Source organism: Capsicum annuum, unplaced genomic scaffold (genome assembly GCF_002878395.1).
Source record: "Capsicum annuum cultivar UCD-10X-F1 unplaced genomic scaffold, UCD10Xv1.1 ctg83390, whole genome shotgun sequence".
In the NCBI taxonomy this organism is placed as follows: domain Eukaryota; kingdom Viridiplantae; phylum Streptophyta; class Magnoliopsida; order Solanales; family Solanaceae; genus Capsicum; species Capsicum annuum.
In genome coordinates, this window is record NW_025894259.1 from 2648744 (window position 1) to 2659346 (window position 10603).

The following is a 10603-nucleotide window of genomic DNA, read 5'->3' on the forward strand; positions in this document are numbered from 1 at the left end:
AAAAGCATAGATAGAAAGAGTTTTAACCTAAAATACCAAGTTTAAAGTTATGAATTACAATTCTAGAATGATTCAAATTATAGGAGTAAAAACAAACAAACTACTAAGACTGTAAGAAAAATAAATAAACTACCCAAACTCCTTTATAATAGGGAGAGGAGTGGCCTCCCAATTGTTAAGCTGGACATTAGGGCCGAAAAACTACATATCTGCATTGCTAGTGCCTTCTCCAATTGCAACCATATCAGCTTCAATGAACATATTCTGGAAAAGGCCAATCAACTCTGCATCATCATCATTCATTGATTTTGCAGCAGGTAACTTGGAGGATCCAACAACACTGAATTTGATGAAAGACTCGTGAAGTGGTGATATCGGCTTGGTAAGTGACCATGACTCTTTATTATGCTTTTTAGCCTTTTTTATATCTTCAGAAGTAGGCTCGTATCCCAAATCAAAAGTACCAAAGTTCTCATAGAGGTTTACCGGATGAACTATGCCTTGCAAAAATATCCTAGACCTTTTCTTGGTTTGAAACCATGCTTCAATATTTCATTCACTACCATAATAGATGCAGAGGACAATTATGGTCTTGCGATGAGATTCCCCTCGAGGATATGCTCAACAGCTACTACCTCAGAAGCTTGATGAATTAACAAATTATCTGTAGTATCTTCTTTGATGGAGGAAACAAAATAGTCTTTATACATGGATAAATGTCCTTCACTATGAACAATTATTTCTTGCCTGTCGTGATCAAATTTGGCCATTTGATGCAATGTTAATATGACTGCTTTAGCCCTATGAATCCATGGCCTTCCCAATAACATATTGTATGAAGTTTCAACGTTCAGCACTTGGAAATCCATAGCAAACTCTATGGGTCAAATTGTCAATATGAACTCTATTTCACCAATGGCATCAGTTTTTGATCCGTCAAAACCTTTGACGCATACATTATTAGGTCGAATTCTTTCCACATTAACATTCAACTTTTAAAAACTTGACATAGGACAAATGTTAGCGCCTGATCCTCCATCAATTAACACTCGAGTGACGATGAAATGTTCACATTTCACAAAAACGTACAGACCTTTGTTATGCTCAGTACCTTCCATAGGCAATTCATCGTCTGAGAAAGTAATTTTATTTGCTTTAAGGATCCTTCCAACAACTTTTTCCAGCTGATTCACTCTAATCTCACTGGGAATATATGTTTCTTTAAGAATCTTTATTATAGCCTTGTGGTGTTCCTCTGAATGTATCAATAAAGACAATAAAGAAATCTGTGCTGGTGTCTTCTTCAACTGTTCTACAACAGAATGTTCTGGCAATTTCATTTTCTTTAAGAATTCTTCAGCTTTTTCATCAGTGACAGGATTCTTGACTGTTATTTATTCTTCACTGCCTTATTTATTCTTTCTTAACTCTACTGGAGCATAATATCTTCCAGATTGAGTTAAACCCCTTACTTTATCTATATCTTCAATCACTTCTTTCCCTTTGTGCATCACCACAACACGATCATAATTCCAAGGGACTGCCTTGGTATGAACCATAGGCAATTGTGACACTGGTTTAATAACAATAGGAGCTATGAGAGCTCCTTTTATAATTAAAAGAGGCTTATTGGATTTTTCGAGAATAATGAGTTTTGGTTTTATTTGACTTGACCCTATATTTTCTAAAATCTCTTTCCCCACCACCACGAGAATATTCGATGATTCGAGTTTTTTTATCACCAACTCTGCTTCTGCAGGCTTTTGTTTTGTCAAATCTACAACATTTGCAAATTTTTTCGAATTAGTTTTAATTTTAATAATCGGCTTAAAGAAAATCGTAGCATCTTCACCACTGAGTACCACATTGAGCATGTTTGTTTCATTATGATATAGCAGCAGATTTTGATTGACATTTGCAGCATCTGGACTTTCTACGATGATCTGTTGGGTATTAATCAACTCTTGAATGACTCTTTTCAGATACCAACATTTCTCTGTGTCGTGCCCTGGGGCATCAAAATAGTATTCACATCTTCTAGAATAGTCCAAGTTCTTCGGAGGAGGATTCGGTATCCTTCTCTCAATTGGGTTTAGAACATTCATTTTTCTCAGCCTATGAAATAAACTGGTGTAAGATATTCCAATAGGAGTGAAATTATCTTTTACCATGCTATCCCTTTTAAAGTCTGCTCTAGGCTGAAAATTAGACCTGGGAAGGCCTCTTTGAACTTGCGGGACTGGTAGATGATTTTGGATGGCTGGTGCACACCATTGCGGGTAACAAGGAGCCCGAGCATATGATTGTGCATTGTAAATAGGGTATTGAGGTAAAGGAACAAAACATAATGAATTTTGTATGGTTGACGCACACCCCTCCAATTTTGTTGTGGACTTAGCACGACAGTTGCTACATCCTCTTTTCTTTTCTTTCCATCGAAACTTCCTGTACCACTTTGAATTGCCTGTGTTGTTTCTTTCAAAGCAGCTTGGCTGATAGTCTTTCCTGATTTGATTCTATTTTCTACCATCTCTCCAATTTTGATAACTTCGACAAATATGCTTCCGATAGTAAAGAGTAAATGATGAAAATAATCAGGTTCTTGTGCTTGCAAAAAAATATCATTCATTTTAGATTCTTTTATCGATGGTCTGACTCTTGAAGCCTGCTCTCTCCATCTGACGGCATATACTCAAAAATTTTCGGTCATTTTTTTCTCATGTTGGCAAACGTAGTGCGATCTAGCACTATCTCAATGTTATATTGAAATTGTTGAGCGAAATCCCAAGCTATGTCATCCCATGCGTGCCAACGAGAAATGTCTTGATCAATGAACCTTTCAGAAACTATTCCTATTAGGCTTTCTCCAAAGTAAGCCATCAATAATTCCTATTTTCTTCCTGCGCCCCTTAATTGATTATAGAACTTGTTCAAGTGAGCCACAGAATCTCCATGACCTTCATATTTATCAAACTTTGGCATTTTGAATCCCAACGATAGATGAACGTCAGGAAACATACATAAATCCTTGTATGAAACACTCTTTGGTCTTCCTAATCCTTGCCTATTTCTTATACTCTGCTCTAAGCTTCTAACTTTTCTGGCCATCTTCTCCCGTTCTTTATTCTTATCAATCTTCTCAATCACGATAGGAGTATAGTGTTGATGAGCATGATAATATGGATTTTGGTATTTGAAAGTCATTTCAGGAGGATACAACATATCATGACTTGGTTCTCCCATATTTCTCTGTGTTGTTAATTGATAGCCCACGGTAGATGGTGCTACAGAAGTGAAAAATGGGTTATTTGTGACAGACGAATTTGATGGGCGCATGGTAGAAGTACCAGAAACTCCAGCCACATTATAAAATAGATCGAATCCATGTGGGTATAATGGATCGCTAGTTTGAGCTGAAGTAGGATTTGGATCATTCGAAGTCGAAAGTCCAGGGATTGAAGAAGGCGGGGCTTGTCCATTCAACCAATCTTGGTACATCTCTGCCATATGTTGTTTCAATAACTTAATCTCTTCCATTGATGCTAGTTTTTGCGAAATCAATTGATTTTACTCCTCCTTACTGCCAGACCCTACACCTTCCTTGCGGGTCATTTTCTTTTTTCCCTTGTATCTGGTGTTGTACGGATGTGATGCCAGTTTAACCACAAACCAACCACCAACTACTTTATCTTTCTATTACCAAGTACCAAACAGGTGAGTGTTACATATTTAACACATTATAATGCCACGTTATATGTCATGCTTCTATATGCATTTTCTAACCTATCCTGGGAGGCTTTGTGTTTCATCCCAGTTTTTAAAGGCATATATTTTTCAAAAATTATGATCTAACCCCTTAGAGGTTGCCTACGTATCATGCTAGGATATGAATCAGATCTTGCGTAGTTCGGAAAAAAATTAACAAAAGATTGTTTTGTCTCTTTTTTTAATTATTTTTTATTAAAGAAAATAAATAAAGTAAGTAAAGTAAAACATATGTAATATTTATGGAAATAAATAGTCAGGTTCATTACATTACATAATATAAATACGACAACATAACTAACCCAACTCCTAAAATAAAACCTACCAACTGACATCTGACAAATAAAACCAAAAGACATAACATCTAAACAAAAAGTTTTAAAACTGAAAAGGAAAAACTATGATAAAGAAAACAACTATCCATTCAAGGAGACTTCGGCTTAATATGTCCTCCTAAACTCAAATATATGTCCTTTAATGAAGTAGTGAGATGCTGTGCAAAAGCTGAAACTTGTGCCAAAAAGTCTTCACGATCCAATTGCTGATAATCCAAACCCATTCTGGCAGTATCCTATGCTACATGATAGACCTTCCCTCGAAGGGAACTGAAGGCCTGATCCCATTCATAGGCCTATCGATCTCAAAAATCAACTATCTCTCTTGTAAGTTGTTTATTAGCAGAAGCAACCTCCAACTGTTCTCGCAATATTCCTCTTTCACAAATCCACTGAGATCTCCCTCGATCAAATTCTTCTGGCATGTTCTATTTAACTTCCTGCAACTGTTGTCGGTGAGATGTGACAAGTTTTGCAACGTGTGACCCCCTAGTAGTAGCAAGCTTGATTTGTCCCCAAAGTGCAACCTCAATATCTGCTGACTTTGCTCTGTCTTTAGCAAATTTCCTTTGTTGTTCATCTATTTTTGCCCTAGCATGCTCTAATTCTGATCTCAAAGCTTGATTCGCCTAATAATGTTCTCGCATGGCTCTCTCGATCGTTATCCTGATTGCAGCTTCCTGATCTATAGGTCCCTTAACCGTTCTTTCCGGTCTGACCAGAGGACTCAACTATTCTTCAAACCATTCATGATAATCTGGATGTACTTCTACTTTCTCCCACTCTATCACCATTGTTTTAATCCCCATGACACGACAAACTTCCCAAATCTGCTAGGCCAATTCCTCCAAAAGTGGAATCTCTGGTCTAACCTCAAATACAAACTCAGTCATATTTTCTGTTATAGAAATTATTTGACGCCTGCCCAGCTGACGTAGAACTCTCAATGGAACATATGGTTGAATACCCCTGATACCCATTAATAACAAGAACGCCCGAATGATAGAACCATGTATGACTTGTCTCCAAGGGAACCAAGGTAGATTCCAAGTGATTTTATCAGCAGTCAAAGAATGAAAAAGCTTATCCCAATCTTTAATTCCTTCTGGGCATTTATATTTCTCTAACCTTTCTTTATAATCATTGATGTGATTAAATTGTTCAGGATTAAACCTTGCCAATATAGGGCATCGGTAAAGATGCTCCACAATTTACATCTGTATCAAAATATTACATCCCTCGAAAAAACTCTTTACTTTCTGACAAACGGTCAGAGCACGGTAAATATCGTCCAAGATCATTGGTACCATAGTGTAATCTTTCTTAATCAGTATCTTTACCACTCGTGCTAAATGAATGTTAATTTTTTATTCTCTCCTTGGGAAGAACATAGTGCCTAACAAGGCTACCATGAATGCAAATCGTCTGTGAACCTTACAAGCTTCAAAATTCCCCTTATTACAGAGTTGCTTACCATAATTTTTGAACCTCTCTTGCCTTTCGTATCTAGCGTACAAAAACTGCATGGAAACCCAACCTTTTTTCATCGATTTTTCTTTTGAGTTTCGTATATTCATGAGTTTGCTGAATTTGTTTATCGAAATGAGTCTCGAGGCTATAAGTTTCTTCCGATTCATATCCCCATATCCAACATAGGCTGCTATCTCTTCTACAGTAGGAGTCAACTCAAAATCCAAAAAATGAAACACATTATTCTTCGGGTCCCAGCAGGTTAGTAACGCATCAATCACCTCCCTATCAGGCTTGATTGTCATAATACTCGTCAAAAAATCAAAATACTTATGTATCTCATCATAATCGAATGTCTCCATTTCGTTCCACCACAACCAAAGCTGCAAAGGGGTACAATCCATAACCTGAAGTGGTACACTCCCATCTCGCTTTCTCTTTGGACGCTTTCCACGAACAGGGGGAGACATTTTATACCTATTGACAGGGACATAAGATTAATAAATGATTAGAATTAGACAGAACTTAATTTATCAATTTGAAAAGAATTTACAACTTGACTTGTGAAACCTAGTGCGACCATTATTCGGACTTAGTTGCAAAGAACAATTTTATCAAAATCAAAATGAGAAAAACATGACTGATAATATTTTTAGGAAAAACATTTATTTAAATTGACTCCATCAAAAATTTTACAATAAAATACCTCTAGACAATTTAACTATGTGTTTGGAGACAATACCTCCCTAAATACACTTAAGAGAACGAAAATAAAATAAAATGATTTAGAAATAAAGAAAAATAGAATGATCATTTTATGTATGAAGTTGTATAAAATTTTTAGTCTCACAATCCCTAAAGGTTTAAGACTGTTAAAATATATGTTTACATATTTTATTATTTTATAAAAATTCAGCTCACGACCTCTAAAGGTTCAGGCTATTATGTTTTTTATGTTAAAATTAATTTTGAAAAAGGGAAAATAAAATAAAGATAATAATATTCATGAAAATAATCATTTTTTCTTCTTCTTATTATTTTTTCGAAAATATCCTTCTATAAATTTGTGAATAAATATATTATTATTATTTTTCAAAACCAGGGTCGTATCCCAGATAGGACATCTTACGTATCCCACTAAAAAGTGAAAATCAGACTCTCGTAGTTCAAGAAAACTCTAAAAGTATATTATTCTATATTTAAAATTTTTCTTTTTTTTTTTTAAAAAAATAAAATTCCTTTGAAAAATAATTCAATGAATTTAAGGATAATATAATTTTTTTGTATTTGAAAGTTGCCTAGAAAGTCGGTCAACAATAAAATAAGCCTTCCAAATAAATGTCAAAGAGCACGTAGGATGCACATGTTGGTCTTTATAAAGTAGGTCACCTATCCTAGACAGACCCGGTCCCAGTGCCAAGTCTCGCTAAGTCAAATGCATATGATGCAAATAAAATGATGCCTAAAAAGGATAACTAGATTCTGAGTTTTCAGTTCTTCTAAGTTTAAGCCTAATAGGGATTAGTGTCTAGATTGGCTTACCCGAGTGAACACTCGATCTGGGGAGGGACAACTTGGTCGGTAGCAGGGCAACACTGCCTTCATTGTCGATTCGAACCCCGCCTAACATGCGTGGCTATAATCCTTCACTAGGTGCCTTGACACTCCGGCTATCTCAAAAGAAAGTTAGGATGCATACGCTGCATTCCTTCTATCCTATTTCAGAGACTCAGAGGGGGTACACGAGAGAAAATAGTTTATAAAACAGTTCAACAATATCAAAGCAGTAAATGAGCGACAAGTAGTATATAAAGCCAACAAACACAATATTAACAATAATTAAGCAAGTATAAGTTAATATAAAAAGCTTGAATTCTTATTGTCCCCAGTAGAGTCGCCAGAGATGTCACACCCCTTTTTTCGCTCGAGGCTTCAAGGTCAAAGGGGTTTTCCAATAAAAGTGACGGTTTTGAATAGGGATTATTTTAATTTCAGAGTCACCACTTAGAATCAAGTTATGGTGTTCCAAGTCACCTTTTTGAATCCCTAATCAAAAGGAAATGACTCTTTATTATTGTCTGCAAAATAGAAGATGTATTGTATCCTCGAATTATTTTTAAAGGTCTCAGAAAGATGCGTACACCGCATTCTTAATCGAGATAAATATTATAAACACGTCTAAAATTTATCTAATATTAAAGACGTTCTTACTAAAAGTTCTATCTAATTCTAATAGTGATTTAGAGCAATTTTATTTAAAAATAATTAATTAAAATAATAAAATAATGAAATCTTATTAATGACGACAAATAAACATAATAAAATAATAAAATCTTACTAATAAAGACAAATAAACATAATATAATAATAATAAAATCTTATTAATGACAAAAATAAAACAATATAATATAATAATAATAAAAAATTATAAAATAATCCATATTATATTAATCTTGCTCTATACTGTATAAAATAAATTATATATACACATAAATCCCTGGACCCTATTTCTTTCTTCTTTCTTTTCCCAAAAGAAAAAATCATTCCCTCTCTCTTCTTTCAATAACAAGGTACGAACATATGTAAAATGGATAATCGATACCAAGAACGGAAGAGAGCGCCAGCGGCAGCCTCTGTTGGCTGACCTGCGCGTCGATATTTCACTGGTGTCTTCGAAAAGTGGGTAAAGGAAAGAGGGAATCAGCAGTGGCAGCGCGAAGCTTCGTCGGTGATATTCCGGCCAGATCTGGGCGGTGGTGGCGCGGGAGAGAGAAAAGGAGAGCGAGGGTTGGTCGACGCGAGGAAGGAGAAGAAAAGACAGTGACAGGATCTGAAGGTGCTGGCGTGGCGATTCCGACAAGAATCAGCCGGAATAAACCCGAAAATGGGTTCGTTTAGATGGGATGATGATTTTCCAGCGACGGGAAGGGAAGAGGGAAAGGGAGTGGTGCGGCATCCCGGTGAAGAAAGCGGCGCCGGCGAAATCGTCTCATCGGTGTAACGATTTTCGGCATGTTTCACCGTGATAGCGACCGGTAGCATCTCCCAGAGAGATTCCAACAAATTGCGGGTAATGGGTGGTTGGTTTTCTTGACGGGACGATGGTTCTGGCGATACATTTCGCTAGACATATCTCTTTTTTTTATTATTTCCGTTTCTCTCTGATTTTTATTCCCATAAGTATTGAATTTGTGTGAACGAATATTATCTGTATGACGTATGATGATTAGTGTATGTGCATATTTTGTTACTGTGTGTGAAGATATATGAATGAGTTGTGAGGATAATGAATTTTATAGTTGCATCAGTAATTACAGGTATAGGCATATATCAATGTATATGAATATATTGCTATATCTAATTTTTTTTGATTCAATGTAATAAACAAATAATATTACATATCAAATAATAAGTTCATTAACACAAACTTAAACATGTTTTACTTTATTATAAAAAATCATACAGTAAATAACATAAATTCGAACAAGAACCTGTTTATGAAATAAAGCGGAAAAACTTGAATATCGTCACCGAATTTGAACTCAAAAACTTGACTTCAATTTGACACCTTTTTCTCTTTTTTATCTGATGATATTTTTTGAAGTTTTTCTATCTTGAATTTTTTTATCTGATGTTTTTTTTAATATCTGATTTTTGATGGATATCAAAAGTACGTAGTTTGTTCTGGGGGAGAGAATCCTTTAAATAAATGGAATTTGGTTGGGGGCAGTTAACTTTTTGAGGAGGGAATCTCATTAGCAGAGAAGAAAGAGTTTTAAAATTCAATTTTTTTTTCTTCTTCTTATTTTTTTTGGTTTTATTTTATATAGAAAATAATAGTAATAATAATAAATAAAATAAATACATGAAATAATAATAATTAATTAATTTTATATTTAACAAAATATAATAACAATTTATAAATAGAAAAATATAAATATAATATAATAGTATTAAAATTATTTATTTATTTATTAAAAATTTATAAAAGAAAAATTATTTATTATTTTTTATATTATTTTTAAAATTAGAATAAAAATAAAATATCTTGAAGTTAATTTTATTTAATTATTTATTTTTATTAAAAATAAAAATAATAATCAAAATAATATATAAATATTTAAAATTGAGGGAAGAGCAAAAATCATGTGTCTACACCGCCGAACGGATAGAATTGGGCTTTGGAATACTAGGAGGCTAAACAAAGCTGATAAACAACATGAATTGCAGATTTTTCTGCACAGTATGAAAATCAGTATGTTTGGCCTCCTAGAAACAAGAGTTAAGAGAGCAAAAGCCATTTCTGCTACTCTTAACATATGTAAAGATTGGTCGTTAGTCACAAATTATAATAGTCATCCTGGTGGTAGGATTTGGATTATCTGGAAACCTACAATATATAATCTAAATATCAGCCGTATTACAGAGCAACTCATACATTGTCAAGTGGAACATAAAGGCACAGGTCATGCAATGGAGATATCTATGGTGTATGGAATGAATGATGGTAATGTGAGGTAAGGATTATGGGCTGATCTCATAATCTTACATAGCACTATACAGAAACCTTGGGTAGTCATGGAAGATTTTAATAATATTTTGAATGTGGAAGAAAGAATGGGTAGTAGAGTTACATCTGCCGAGATAAGGGATTTAAAACAATGTATGGAATCCTGTAATCTACTAGACCTGAAATACTCAGGGGCGTACTTTACATGGACAAATAAACAGCAAGGGGAAGCAAGAGTAGTTAGTAAAATAAACAGAGTGTTAGTAAATCATAAATGGCACACGAAGTTACCAGCGAGTGAAGCACGATTTCTGACTGAAGGTCTCTCAGATCACTGTCCAACAATTGTGCAATGGGAAGAAGGTACGTACCACCAGAAAACAAGGTTTAAATACTACAATATGTAGGGTCAAGCACCTGAATTTCAAGGCAGAGTTAAAGATAGCTGGCAGGAACCAAGGCAAGGCAGGAAGATGTTCCAGGTAGTGAGCAAACTACACAGACTCAAAGGAGTTCTAAGCAA

At 34.7% G+C, this 10603-nt stretch overlaps 1 long non-coding RNA gene across 1 annotated transcript; it reads right to left on the reverse strand.

Moving 5' to 3' along the window:
- Positions 1–6008: 6008 nt before the first annotated feature.
- On the reverse strand, positions 6009–7418 carry LOC124895677. Its single transcript, XR_007051850.1, has 2 exons — positions 7113–7418; positions 6009–6047 (listed from the first exon to the last, which is right to left on the reverse strand). It is a non-coding gene; the product is annotated as an uncharacterized LOC124895677 (long non-coding RNA).
- Positions 7419–10603: the final 3185 nt, after the last annotated feature.